This window comes from Papio anubis, chromosome 10, assembly GCF_008728515.1.
Source record: "Papio anubis isolate 15944 chromosome 10, Panubis1.0, whole genome shotgun sequence".
NCBI lineage: Eukaryota > Metazoa > Chordata > Mammalia > Primates > Cercopithecidae > Papio > Papio anubis.
In genome coordinates, this window is record NC_044985.1 from 69,872,349 (window position 1) to 69,888,546 (window position 16,198).

Sequence of the window (16,198 nt, forward strand, 5' to 3'; positions counted from 1 at the left end):
CTATATCAAAATATCTAATGTGCCTAATAAAGATATATACCTACTATGTACTCCAAAAAACTAAAAAAAAAATTTTTAAAGAATAGGATTATACCATATATCTGGCTTCTTTTGGTCAATGTTACACCTGTGATAGTCACCCATGTTATTACTTGTAAGAATAATTCATTATTTTTGGACAAAAATATTATGTATATTATGTATATTTAATGTGTAATACCTCATGATTTGTTATGCATATGCATTGTGAAATAATCACCAAAATCAAGCTAATTAACATATTTATCACCTCACATAGTTACCATATTCTCCATCTTTTCTTTGTGTGTGTGTTTGTGTGTGTGTGTGTGAAGAGAACACTTAAAATCTACCCTCTTGACAAATTTCAAGTATATAATATAGTATTAACTATTTTCAAATTATTGTATGTTACATTTCTAGTAGCTATTCAACTTATTTAAGTGAAACTTTGTACCCCTTGACTAACATAGCATTATTTTTTTCCTCCCTCAGCCCCTAACTATTCTACTTACTACTTCTATGAGTTTAAGTCCTTTGAATTCCACATGTAAGTAACAGTTCTTTTCAGTAAAGTACTGGGACTCTTAGCTAGAGCAATTAGACATGAAAAAGAAATAAAAGTCATCCAAATTAGATAGAAAGAAGTAACATTATATCTATTTGCAGAGAACATGATCATATACATAGAAAACTCTAACGATTTGACAAAAAATAAAAATAAAAATAAATTAAAAAACCTAGGTGAACTAATAAAGGAATTCAGTAAAGTTGTAGGATTCAAAGTCAGCAATACAAAATTAGTCATGTCACAAACAACAAACTATCTGAAGAAAATTAAGAAAACAGTACTATTCATAATAGCAACAAAAAGAAAAATATATTTAGGAATAAACTTAATGAAAGAGATGAAAAAGTTGTACACTGAAAATTATAAAGCACTGGTGAAGGAAGTTAGAGAAGACACAGATAAATGAAAAACATCCCAAGCTCACAGATTGAAAGAGTTAATATTGGTAAAATGATCACCCTACTGAAAATGATCTACAGATTTAATGTAACTGCTGTGCCCTATATTTTTCCCAGAAGTTTTATGGTTTTATGTCTTACATTTAAGTATTTATTTTGAGTTATTTTGTGTATGGTATGAGGATAAAATTTTATTCATTTGCATGTGAGTCCAGTTTCTCACACTACTTATTGAAGAAACTATGTGTTCCCTATTGTGTGTTCTTGGCACCCTCGTCAAAGATTCATTGATCATACATGAATAGGCTTATTTCAGAATTATGTATTCTGCTTCCGTTTATCTATATGTCTGTTTTTACGCCAGTACAACGCTGCTTTGATTATTGTAGATTTGTACTATCTTTTGAAATCAGAAAGTGTGACACTTCCCACTTTGCTTTTTTATTCAAAAATGCTTTGGCTATTCAGGTTCTTGTGACTCCATATGAATTTTATGATGTTTTTGCCTATTTCTGTAAAAAAAAAATTGGCATTCAGATTTTGATAGGGATTGCATTGAGTATATAATCACATAGGGTAGTACGGACGTTTAAAAAAAAACGTTCATTCTTCCAATTCATGAGCAAGGAATATCTTTCCACTTATTTGTGTTTGCTTTAATTTCTCTCATCAGTGTTTAATAGTTCACTGTATACATTTTTTTATTTGGTTAAGTTTACTCCTAAGTACTTTTTATGCTACTGTTATAACTTTAGATACATATAGACAATAGTACTATATACGTTTTTGGTGAAAATAAGGGAAGAAATATCTGCTGTCTATTTATAGGATGGGAATATATAAGGCAACCTCTGCTCTCTGTTCCTTAATTTGGTACCTTCATTTTCACTGATGATAGTTACTTGAATTGCTGAGAATGTGATCAAATATAAGTTAATCAGCCTCTTAAAGTACATGTCCAATCAATGAGACCACCTTGTCCTAATTAGAGCCATAAGAAATCTCTAGTTCACCTTTCCTCCCATTGCTTTGGGTTCACAGATTAAGGAGATGTTAGAATATTCCCTCACAGACTTCCACCACAGCCCTCTCCAATCAGTGTATAATTGGCCAGTTTTCTAGGAGTGCCGATGAAAATGAACAACAAGTTCACTAACATTTTGGCTTTTTCATGATCAAAAATTACTTTTTGGAACTCTTAAATTTTTCTGATCAATATATAAAGGAACTTGAGATATACTATGGCTCCAACTTTCTTAAACTAAAGCCTCAAATGCAAACACCTATAGGAAGCTACCTAATTATGCACTCCAGATCCCTTCAAGTTTCTATCTTTGCTGTGATTTTAGATGGACTACTATATTTATGCTTTTCTACTTATATCTCAAACTTCCTATGATGGTTTCTCTGTAGGATAACATAGGAAAAGTAGATATGCTATCATGAAGAAAAAAATGGTGCTGTTGAATACAATTGTGCTGGACATACAACTTAGCGTATTCCCTGCCATCCCCAGGGAGTAACAGATTTCATAGCTAGGAAAAAAAATAACCCTTAACATTAGGACTATAGAAAGAAACCTGAAAGCAAAGTAGACTGGCTCTAAAATATTCTGGTTCAGCAGGTAAAGCACTCACTTCACTTACGAATCACATTTCATGACCCATGAGGATGTTTAGATCTATATTTTATTTAGTACATGGAGTATTTCTTTTAAATGCTTCTGTACTACAATGATGAGAAATTTAGACTCCTGTTTGTCTTTTTATTAGAAATAGCTAGACATTAGTTAACTGATTGCAAAACCACAGTTAATGACAAAGATACATTTAGATCTTTTTTTATTTCAATAAATAATGCAGAAAAATAATGTCACCTAAATACAGCTATAGTATAATTTTTAATCTCTCAATTATATAAACTGTTTCTCGTAAGAGAAAAATGTTGAGGTTAACAACTAATACCCTTTATGGGACTTGGCTTTTGTTAAAATAATATTTATGTGTTTTGTCCTGCTTTGTTTAAAAAAGCATACACACCACAAAATAAATCAAGACACAGAGACAAACCCACAAAAGGGAGAAAAAAACACAAAGAAGATTTTACTTTATCTCTTGAATTCTAGATAAGTCTCAGGAATTCAAGCATAAGGACATGGATGGATTACAGTGAAACAGAATCCCCATCACAATAGCGCTCAGGGAATTGAGAGTGGAGCAGAAGTTGTTCTTTACAAGCACTTTGCAATTTGTTAGTTCTTTTTAGATATATAGGCTTTCTATCAGACTTTTATGAGCTTTTCCTTATGCATAAAAACTTGGCAAACAGTTTGTGTCTGTGTGTGTGTGTGTGTATGTGTGTATGTGTGTGTGTATTTCAAGAAGCTTCAAAAGCAAAAAAACAATTCTACCAGTAATACAATAACAAAGTTTAATATGAATCAGCATCATGAAAACGTATCAACTCATTTACTGGGTCTGTTAACTTCAATTATTTATGATAGAACCATGACTCAAATGACGACAAAATAAGTAGCCAAGTTCAGAGTGAGACAGATTACTAAAAGAACAGCTATCCTATAGCTAATAAAAGGGATGATGGAAGACACGTGGACTATATATTCACTACTACTTAATATGAGAACAAGACAACTTGTATAAGCCGTTCAATGACTAAGAGCATGTCCTCTTGGCCATGAGTAGAACTGGTCTGCCAGGTATAAACAAAGACAGAGTCTACATATGGGGATTAGAATGTTAAAGGAGAAAAGAGCCAAATCATCCTTGATGTCTATTAACACAAAAGTATCTTGATTATTTTACCTAAAACATATAAAAATCTATTATGGTTAGCAGAATAATGTTTATAGAATAAGAAGTAAAGAAGTATAAATTCATTATACTATAGTACAATAGGAAGGAATTATAATCTAGAGACTATTAGTGTCACCAGTAGTATTCTTCAGAAGCAGGGGCTGAAATGGAGTTTGGAGTGAAAGATGAGTTTAGGGATCAACATCTATGAAAGGAAGAGGAAGAAAGTAGCACTGGGCACAGGAAAAAGGTGAAATACAATTTATGTGTCATAAAGCTTTGGCCAACTCAGTTCCAGTTCTAGAGAAAGTATTGCTATCAAAGCTTCCCATGACAGGCTGAGATGGCTGGGTCTTATACCCTGCCTTACTCAGTCAAGGGATGTAGGCTGCCCAGAAAGTGTGTAGCAATAGCCAAAGGCTGCCTCCTGAGTGCACTGCCTGAATCCAAGCAAGAGGTTTTATTTTGAAAATGGATCTGGACAGTTTAGTCCTGCATCTGTCACATCAAGCCTAGAAATTCCCCAAAGGAATCCTGTACTTTAATATACAGGTCTTAATATTACAAAAATAATTTATACTTATTTTTCCTTGTTAATAAAAAAATGAGAAAACTATATTTAATATGATTTCCCCCCAGATGATCATAAATGAAATGTACCAAATAAGCCATATAAAATTGAACTCCCATATAAAAAAATCTATAAATTCCAAAGAATACTTAAGATGTTGAACCCTGAAAATATAGTACAAGGGAAATTGTTAAAGGAACAAAATATAATTTGGATGTCTCACTAAATATTAATTGGTATGGTGAAATAGCTACACAAGTAACAATGAAAAGTGCTTTGAATGTCACAGAATTTTCTGTTTCTAACACTACAGTCATAGAAACATAGATGATACAGTGATTACTAACACATGTCCCTTGCTGTGATCAACAGTTCATAGGCTAATTCAGTAAAGAGGCACATTAACAAATAATGACAATAATATGCAATAACTGCATCTGGAAACATGGTGCTAAGGAATCATCTAGCCTAGGTCTGGGTTAGGGGAGTGTGCAGACATCATGAAAGACCTAACGAGAAAGGTTCTCCCAGCTCTAAGAATTTCCACTCACAGTCATCTACCACCAGGTAAAGAGCACAGTGTTTATCTTAAAGAAATGCAGAAAATTGTCTGAAGAACAATAAGGCTTCCAATACTGGCACCCCAACATAAAGCTCTACTTATTCTGGCATTTAGGAACCCATATTTTGTCAGCCTGAAAGCAATGCCTGATTGTTCTCATACCCCACTCAAGCCACATACAGAGTTCACAGTCAAAATTCCACCTCAGGGAAAACAAACAAACAAAAAACCTAATATGAATACTATATACAGAGTCTATGTACATGTGTGAGTGTGGATGTGTATATTCAATTTCTCACATACACACACACAGAGAAACACACACACACACATATACACACACCTATACGCGCACACACACACACACACAGAGAGAGAGAGAGAGATCCTTACCCTCCTAAACTTCTTTCTTTTTAAAATATAAATGAACAAGGAAGGGTCATTAATATACGAGGAGAACTGAAAGCATTTAACACAGTGATAAACAAATGAAAACTCATCACAAGGTAAACAGAGAGAGAGAAAGAAAGATAAAGAGTATAGTATAACTAATATTATTCAGAGAGGTTTGAGAAAATATTACTTCCATATATCAAGAATAGGATGCTAGGAAGAGGGAATAATTATATAATAAGAAAGAATCCAAAGACAGTAAAAGTATAATACCCAAAATTTAAAATGTCAGAAGGGTCTAGAATAAAAGCCACGGAAATCTCCCAGAGCATACATGAAAAAGCAAAGATAGGAAATATGAGAAAAATACATAAAGGATTAATCCAGGGAGTTCAACAGTTTATCTTATAGGAGTTCCAAAAAGTGAAAAAAATGGACAGAAGAAAATAAAGGAATAATAAAGGATTATTTTTCCAGCACTAAAGAAAGACAAGCCTTTAAACTAAAATGGACCATTAAAAAAGAACAAACCTTGATACGAGCTCATAAAATTTCAGATAACACGAAGAACAAAGAATCAAGAAAATATGTTAATAACTTCTACGAAAGAAGAAGAATAAGACTGACATTTACTATCTCATCAAAAATAGCATGTCAAGGAAAAATGGAGAAATTAGCTTTAAAATACAGCAGAAATTTAAAATTCAATATTTAGAAATTATATCAATCAACTGTAAAAGCATTTTTCAATGTACAAAGGCTCAAAAAGTTAAATTTTCATACACTTTCTCTCAGAAGTTCCTTATGAAGTATGGACATTACGGCTGCAATTGAAGTAAGGGTTAAGGATCAACAGAAATAAACCACAAACATAGACCTGCTGTGTATTTCTCATTTCTGTGGCAAAGGAAAAAATTTAACAGAAGTGTCCACACAGAGCAGATGTAGCATGTATCTTTGTGTGGCTTCCGAACCTTTATCCCTGTGGGGCACTGGGCTGCTGGTGAAACTCAGAATTCCTGTTAAGCTACTGTTCTTTTATACTATGATTTCATTTTCATACCAGAACTTAACCTCGCCATCCATGCACTTCTACTCAAAGAGGTCTTCAGAAAAATGATGCTTTCCCGAATTTTGAACCAAACTTAGTATAAGATTTTTTTTTTTTCCTCAGAGACAAGCAGAGTAAGTGCCCAGGTATCCCTGAAAAATATTACTGCCCAACTTTTCAGAGTCTCAGAAAATCTGTCTTCTCATCATGTCACAGCCCAACAAAACAAAAGTAGTAAAAGACCAAAGACATAAAATAGGGGAAGCAGTGAATCTAATCAAGGAAAGCAGTGAAGGTGAAGTTCCAGGACAGCATGTGTGCAGGGGCTGGAAGGGCAACAGGTCCAGTTCTGAACAGAAAAATGCAGAGCTGTGGAGAGTCCCAGGAGAAAAGGAATTCTATACTTGTTTATAGTTTTGGGGTTTTTTGTTTGTTTTTTTGTTTTTACCCTTCCCTTTTTTTATTTTCCTTTTTTTTTTTTTTCCAGTTGTCTGCAGAAAGTAGATCTGGGTGAAATTGGAGACAATTTTTTGGATTTCTTATTAAGGAACAAGAGTTTGGACTTCGGACTGTTATTATTTCTTCTATTTTGTTCTTTAGAATTAAGCATTATTGCTATTTTTGGTGTTTCACTCAGTCTAAACAGTAAAAAGATTGCATGCTCAAAATGAGATAACTCAAGAAGACTTTACTAAAAAGGGACAAATTATAAAAGTGTGATGGGGTGTAAAAAAAAAAAATCCACAAGAGACTAAGAGACCTGTAGCAGAGCTTGGCCCAGGAGATGAGGGTGGAAGAGGTTGTCAAACTCAGGAAGAGGAGAAATGCATGCAGAACAGGACACCAGGAAAGGAACAGTAATCTTTATTTAAGGAATACGGGCCGGGCGCGGTGGCTCAAGCCTGTAATCCCAGCACTTTGGGAGGCCGAGACGGGTGGATCACGAGGTCAGGAGATCGAGACCATCCTGGCTAACACGGTGAAACCCCGTCTCTACTAAAAAAAATACAAAAAACTAGCCGGGCGAGGTGGCGGGCGCCTGTAGTCCCAGCTACTCGGGAGGCTGAGGCAGGAGAATGGCGTGAACCCGGGAGGCGGAGCTTGCAGTGAGCTGAGATCCGGCCACTGCACTCCAGCCTGGGCGACAGAGCGAGACTCCGTCTCAAAAAAAAAAAAAAAAAAAAAAAAAAAAAAAGGAATACGACTGACCTAAGGGAAAGAGTCAGGAGAACAAATGCTAAACTTCACTATTGCCCTTCTCTATTTCCTGCTGAAACTCACTACAGCCAAACCCAACTGGAAGCCTGTAGCCAGGGAAGCACAAGTGACAGTCAGTCTCCCCAGGAAACAGCAGGGTGGGGGTTTGTCTAGAAGGGAAATATTTGGCCCAAATGTCATCCTACATTTCTTATCTTTTCAACAGGTGCTATATCCTGTGTTCTTCTTATCTGATAATGTTTCTTTTTGTAATTTATATGTAGAATTTTAGTAATTAGGTTTAAATGTAATCCATTGATTCTAGACAGGAGGAAAGGCTCAAGAGGCATCTTTGGTGCCAAGGTAAACAGGTAAAGCTCAAATCTTTCACTGGCCATGGCCAGTAGTTTCAAGTTACAAGAAACCAAAAACCTCTGAACTGTATAGGAAGAGAGGTCTTTGAATGCAAACATTTCTGAATTCAAAGTACACTACTTAGAGGTAAGCTGACTTTATGTTGGAAACACTTGTCATTGTCTTGTAATTGAAGGCTGATGCAACTGGGAGAGGAGTATGAAATGTTGCAATTAGTTAAGAGGGAGTCTGGAGTTCAAGGATTTCTGGTTATTATTTCTCTCCTTTTGTTTGTATGCCTTGCTTAAAATGAGCTATGTGTAAGACATCCATAACTAAGCCCCTTCAGTTCTTTGCAACCATAATGAATGATATCACCGCTGGCTTCAAAGCATATAAAAACAATACCAGGGTTCATGTTACATATGTTGCCACAGGAGCACAGGACTCACTGAAAAGGAATCTGGGTTCTGGTTACAAGTTCATTCCAAAATTGCTATGAAAATTCTGATAGTTGTATTTGCTACTGTTTTTCTTAGTTGCTTTAAACATATGATTATCCTTAACTGATAGGTTATGTAAAGTGGGTGCAAAGTAGGTAATCTGTGACTTTAAAAGACTGCAAAATTAAGCAAGATACTATCAATGACCTGACAACTTCACATTGCACATAGAAACCTGAACTTCATTAAGTGGAGATGGAATTATGCCCAGGGAGTGTTGTTGCTTTTGTTCTGCTTGACTGTTCACTACCTACCCTTTGCAATGGTGTAAACTGCTCATTAATTTTGTATATTTGGTTAGTGACAGTTTCCATTCTCAAAATCCTTGTGATGAATTACATGACACAGTGGAAACAACTATAGAACAAAACAAAAACACCACATGTGGTCTGCTAACCAGTCTCCTGTCAAACAAAATTGGATGCTGCGTTCCCATGGTTTCCTTTGAGTAGTAAAAGAGAAAATGAATGCTCAGAAGCACCATTTCTGTAAATTGCTGAAAAATCTTCATATTAGTGTAGCCTAGAAAATATTTTAGTGGCAAAAAAGCTGCAAGGAAACCAAGTTATACATTTTTTTTTTTTTTTTGCTAACACAAAGAAATACATTCTTTACAAGAAAATGGAGCAGAAATAATAACAATAGGCCCATTATTCTCATTCAGTAATAAATCCCATTTAGGGAGAAAGTATTTTAATGAGCAAATGCTTTATTCTATCTTGTTGTTAAATAAGAATTTTTAAATATCATATACTGAGTAGAGAGCTAGAGTGCATATCAAACAGAAAGAACAGGATCTGGCCCTTGGAGAGTTAACCTCCTGAAATTAATGCATAATGGATGAAATTAATCAACTTCAGGAGCCTCCTAACAAGAAGGGATATTGCCTAGGACAAAGCAGGAAGACTAAAGCCTGCAAATCTAATGACGTCCATTAGAATTTGAAAGACAACTTTTGTTTAATTAATGGGAGAAAGATACCTAAAAGGAAAAGAAAAAAGGTCACTTGTGACTAGGTGGATTCTACATAAGACCTTACAAAAGTAGGTTAAGGAAATAGGAATTTGGCAGGGTTTACCCCAGATTCTTTTTTTCTTTCTTTCTTTTTTTTTTTTTTTGAGATGGAATCTCTCACTGTCTCCTACACTGGAGTGCAGTGGAATGGTTGATTTTGGCTCACTGCAACCTCCACTTCCCAAGTTCAAGCAATTCTCCTACCTCAGCTTCCTGAGTGAGTAGCTGGGACTATAGGCGTGCACCACCACATCTGGCTAATTTTTGTTATTTTTAGTAGAGACGAGGTTTCACCATGTTGGCCAGGCTGGTCTCGAACTCCTAACTTCAGGTGATCTGTCTGCCTCAGCCTCCCAAAGTGCTGGGATTACAGGTGTGAACCATGACATCCAACCCTATCCCAGATTCTCTAAAACAGTAACAGCCTATATCTGAAAGGCTCAGAATCAGGTGACTTCTCAGAGAGGCCTTGATCATCCTGCTTTGCCGCAGTCTATAGAATGCATTACAAAACTACCTTCTGATTAAATTAAGCTTCCCGTGTTCCCAAAGGTAGGGAAGGAAACACTCTGACAGGTAGCAATATCCCAGTTATAAAACTAAACACATAATTTCAAGATCCATGCCAGTTACTCATCAGTCCTCAACCAATAAGCCAACTTTGGGAGCACTCACAAAACTGTTTTTCTAGGTACCAAAGCTAGTGACCAGACCTTGAACTACTGTTTCTTCAACCGCACACTGTGAGTAGCCACTGTTCTATCTTCTCTGATGTTGCATCAATTCTTTAACACTTACACCACATTTACCACACATTTTTAATTTCTTTATTTAAAAGTCTATTACTCTTTTTACTCTAACGACTTAATACAACTTAATAGCAGAAAATCGAAAAGCACAAAAAAATTTTTTAAATGATCTAATACCTCACTATCAACATTGTGGTGTTATTACCTATAGTCTTTGAAAATTTTATTTCAGTTCTTGCATTTACATTGTGATATAACATGTGCTTAAAGAAAAAAGTGCATAAAGCATACCCCTTGAGTTCTACTCCAAGATCTTGAACAATCAACTTCCTCTGCTATAGCTATAAATCACAATCAGGATTTATCTTCATCTTCACTAAATCCCTAACTGTTTTTCAAATTAGTGACAATTTTCAACCAAAGTTGGTATTGTAATTTTTGCCAATCAAGTCGATGTGTAATAAATATTCATGTGGTTTTAAAGTTCAATTTCATAACATCGAGGTTACATAACTGTGTATGTAGTTAGAGGGAGACTAGGCAACATAAGACTCTTCCTACTTCTGACATCAACATAAGTTTGGAGGTTCCCCAAACCACCCTCAGGTTCAACAATTCTTTAGAAGGACTCACAGAACTCACTGAAAGCTGTTCTACTAGTATGGCTTATTACAGAGGAAGAATACAGATTAAGATCATCTAAGGGAGGAAGCACATAGGACAGAAAATCCATGGAAAAAGAATCAAACACAGAGCTTCTGCTCTCCTCTCCCCATGGAGTCAAGACAGTGTCACCTTCCTGGCATAGATGTGTGACAATACACATGGAATATTGCCAACCGAGGAAACTCACGTGAGTCTAGGTGTCTAGTGTATATAATGGAGTTCCATCATGTAGAAGTGATGGACTTCTCATTTCCAGATTCTCCAAAGGTTAAGCTTCAAAGCCCTCACTCTAAGTTGTATATTTACCATCTGACTTGGCCTGGGATCTCACGCTAAATCATACTGTTACTATTTGGTAAGGCCAGCTCTCACTGTAAATCACATTGTCAAACTATCCAATGTGACACAAGGTCCACAGCCAAAGACACTCCTCTCGGTATGACATTTCAGGAGCTTAGAGATTATCTCCCAGAAGCTGAGGGCAAAGGCTAGGCTTCATTTGAGGCAAACTTAAATTCTTTACTACACCCCTGATCACTACCAAAGTTGAGTATCTTTTCATATATTTATTAAACATTTGATTTTTCTTTTCTATGTAATATCAATTCTTGCACACATTTTCTCAGTGAGGTAAACTGTCATTTTTTTTTTTTTTTAATTCTCATGACTATATTCCTTCTGTTATCTTCTGAAACTTTCATAGTTTTCCTTTTTCCATTTAGGTTATTAATACCCTTGCAATTGATTTTTTCTGTCTGATGTGAGCTATTGATCCAATTTTCCCCCACATAGATAACTCATTGTGGCAGAATCATATATTTAAAGCATCTATTTTCCCTCATCTGTTACAGGCAGATGTAGCTAGACAACTGTCTGACTATGCACGTATCCGTTTCCAGGATTTTTATTCATTGGTATATTTGTCTATTCCTTTTTTTTTTTTTTTTTTTTTTGAGACGGAGTCTCACTCTGTCGCCCAGGCAGAGTGCAGAGGTGCGATCTTGGCTCACTGCAAGTTACACCTCCCGGGTTCACGCCATTCTTTGGCCTCAGCCTCCCAGTAGCTCGGACTACAGGCGCCCAACACCACGCCCTGCTAATTTTTTGTATTTTTGCTAGAGATGGGGTTTCATCGTGTTAGCCAGAATGGTCTCGATCTCCTGAGCTTGTGATCTGCCCTCCTCAGCCTTCCAAAGTGCTGAGATTACAGGAGTGAGCCACCGTGCCCAAACGTATATTTGTCTATTCTTGTGCCAGTATCATAGCATTTTGACTAAAACTCTAGCTTTATAATGACTATTCATATCTAGTAGGGAAAATTTACCACATTGTTTTCTAATTCAAGAATATCTCTCTGCATTTGTATTTAAAACTTTAGAATCAGCTTACCAATATCACCTTCCCTTCCCCTCCTCTCCCCCACAAAAAAAAAACTTGAGATTTTTATTGGAATTTCTCTGACACAAGTGAAGTGAAATGGTTAACTCTACAAGATAGTATTCTTCTATCCATGGATAACATTTCCACAGGTCCATTTACAATATTATTTGCATTTTGGGTAGATAATTTATATTAGATTTTAAAAGTCTTCTGTTTCCTTTTAACCTCACAGTTATTGTCATATTGATTTATAGAGTTCATGTTTCTTTAGACTTATCCACATATTTACCATTTTATTTGCTTTTCATTCTTCTGGAAGCTCAGGATTTCTCTCAAGTACCATTTGACTTCTGTCATATATATGTGTGTATATTTACATGTATATGTATATATACTTTGGAATTTTAATTAGTGACAGTCTATTGGTAACAAACTTTGTGTTGGTATTTATGAAAAATGTATTTGGCCCTCATTCTGAAAAGATATTTTTTCTTGGTATGTAATTCTAGGTTGGAAAATATTTTCATTCAGCATATAAAAGATTTTTAAAAGACCTTGTTAACACTTAAAAGCACAAAGATGAAAACAGAATTTTAAAAATTTCTTCAAATCAAACTGTTCAGAGATTATTATTATTAATATTTTTGTGTATATCTGCCAAATCTTTTCAGGCATATACATGCAATTCATTTATAAAAGGTAGATCTTAGTGTTTAAAACTTGAATTTTTTAATCTTGACAACATATTGTTAAGTTACATCTTGTTATTATTCTTTGCACAGTGTAATTTTTAGGACTTGGGTTTGGGCCTAGTGCAGTGGCTCACACCTGTAAGCCTAACACTTTGGATGCTGAGGGGGGCAGATGTCTTGAACTTAGGAGTTTGAGACTAGTCTGGGCAACATGGTGAAGCCCATCTCTACAAAAAATATAACAATTATCTGGGCATGGTGGCATGAACCTATAGTTCCAGCTACTTGGGAAGCTGAGGCAGGTGGATCACTTAAGCCCAGGAGGTTGAGGCTACAGTGAGCTCTGTTGCATCACTGAACTTCCAGCCTGGGTGACAAAGCGAGACCCAGTCTCAAGAAAAAAAGAAAAAGAAAAAAAACCAAAAAGGAATCTAGGGTTTGAAGTCAGCCACCTAACTTCAGATTCTGATTCAACTCCACACTAATTGTTTAACCTTGAGCACATTACTTAGCCTCTGTCCCTAAATTTCTTCATGTGTAATCCAGCCGAGCCTTCTGTTGTCTAGTGCCACAACTCAATGCATATCGTCCAGGACAAGCTAAAATCACTTTTCCACATTATAAGACTGCTTCTTTATCCCAATACAGCTCATACTAGTACAACACAAACACTAAATAAATCTTAAAAGCTGGCTTCACTGCATTATTTCATTTTCTTAACCTCTTTAATTTGCTTTATCCTTTGGCTCAGTGCTAAGCTCCTGTTCACATGCCTAACCATCATCATAAATCTCACAAGTGATCATCAGTATTTTCCCATTCTCCTCTTCCTTCCAAAGCCACAGATTATTTTATTCCGCTTACAGTTGAATGGGGTTATGTAACTCATGCTGGCTAATGAACTGAGACATGAGAGGTATTTCTAGTTTAAAGCACATAAAAAGCCAGTTGTAATTCTCAATATTCCCTTACTCTAACAGAGTGTACTATAACCCTATTCCTCCATTTATTAAAATACAGTACTATAAAAAAGGAGCAGCTTGGAATTCTTTGCCAACACTTGGAAGAGGCTCTCCTGGATATTCCAGGATCTTTTGAAGACAAAATAATATTAATAATAAATAGGTAAATGAAATGTCAGCTTCTAGCAACCTTCTGCCATATTTCTGAATATTGTTCTGCTATTTCAAAATCTTTACCTTTGCTAATATTGGTTGCTGGTAGAGAAAAAAGCTCAAAATTAAAATACATTAAAAACTACTTGAGTTCTAAAATGTCACGAGAAAATCAAATCTAGTGAACATTTCTATAGAAAAGATACTTTCTCTCTTTTAAAGAGAATATTTTATAATACATTATAGTAAATTTGAGATTATAATTATATTTATTCAAAGTTAAAAGTTTATATTCATTTATGCTCAATATTTTGATTTATAAAATTTATGAACATTTTATTATAATTATTATCAAGAAATAAATCCTTTACTAATTTTCAAATTTGTTTTACTTTAAAAAAAGGATTACATTTTCTAATTCTCACAAAGGTTCCATGTGGTATAAAGCAAGCCTTACGTGTACCAATCCCTTGAAGTTCTTATTATAGTTACAAATTTATATTTGTGCAACTTCTCCTTAATGCATATCTTCCCCACCAGACTGTGATCTCTAAGAAAGCAGGGATCTTTGCTCATTTGAAGTGTCATCCCACCAACAGCTGTTATATAGATGCATGCCGGGTGTGTGGTAGGAGTTAAATAAAAAATATTTGCTGACCTCCTAAAGGAATAATGACATTAGACATTCAAATCATGTAACTAACTACATCCATTCTAAATCTATGCTCACCAAGCAACATTCTAAAGGTTAATTTCCCATCTTTAAGGCACTGCAGGACAGTGCATCTAATCCACTGATAGTTTAATTTTGATTGTTAATATTTCAAGGACAATTCTGGCTGCTTTTTAAAATATCTGTAACTTGTGAAGATTTTAACATGACTCATCATATGTGAGTTTCCAATTCTTGGACACTATCACAAGGTTGTATGTCTACAAGGTTAACACTAGAGACTTGAGACTACGGCAAATTGACCATATGATGCCAATCTTATGAAACTTATCCAAGGCAACCCAGCTAACCTTCTGCAATCATCCTCTTTGTTGGTGACTTTTCTGGGTGGTATGTAACTTTCTGTTTAAACTTCTACATATAATCCTCCCTCCAATTAATCAAGAAATGTTCTTTCTACATTTTTTAAATGCTTAAGAAATTTGGGATATTGGTAATCATTACATCAAATCTTCTTTGATCAAATAGTGAATTCAACCTAGAAGCAGTGATGGATCAGCTCTCCTTGAGAGAGGCACATTGTCACATGCAAAGCCATTTCCCTTATTCAGGGGAGCTAGAACCTACATTCTGGTTAGTCACAAAATTTTAAACTGAAATTAAAATATTTTCACTATTAATTCTATAGATATATGCTTACATATAGCTTGTACTCTAGAAATTCAGTTTTTTAAAAATCACATATTCTTTTACGTAATTCTCTTTGCATATAAATATATCTGTTTCCTCTGGGATCACTGTGGCTCTTAAAAACTTTATGATTTTCCTAATATTTAGTTCAATAAATAAAAATTATTTTATTTAGGTCAGTAAATTAGCTAATGATCTCCTGAAAATCAAAACTAATCAAACAAATTGACTCCTTACAACTCTGATTATAGATGGCAACCAAAGATGATTAAAAACAAATTAGGATAAAATCCAGAATTTTAAATTTAGCTGTTTTAGACTATTTTACTAATTTATCCCCTAGGACCTTGTGTCTTAAAGCATTCTTTTCTCACTTTTTTTTTTCATATAAATCTTCTTAACTTACCTGGCTTCAATTGGTATCTATGCATTAAAATTTGAATATTTCTAACTCAATTTAAACTTATCCAAAGTTTTTCCTATGGTATAACGACAAACCTCAGGACATCTCTGTGGAACAAATCATGCCCAACTCATTCTTCCTCCTCTTTCTATCTTTTTAATTTTCTTCATGTAGGAAGTTTCATGAAGTTCCAAAAAAAGGATCCTCAAAAAAGAATTTCCTGAAATTACATATACTCAAAAGATACAGGCATCCTATCATATGTCCTCATAAAATATGTCTTTTCTTCCTAATCCTGACCTCAGTTTTGATTTTATGTGTGTTTATATAATTGTTTCAGTAATCTTTGACTTTCCACCAGAATCTAAGCTCCTTGAAGGTAGAA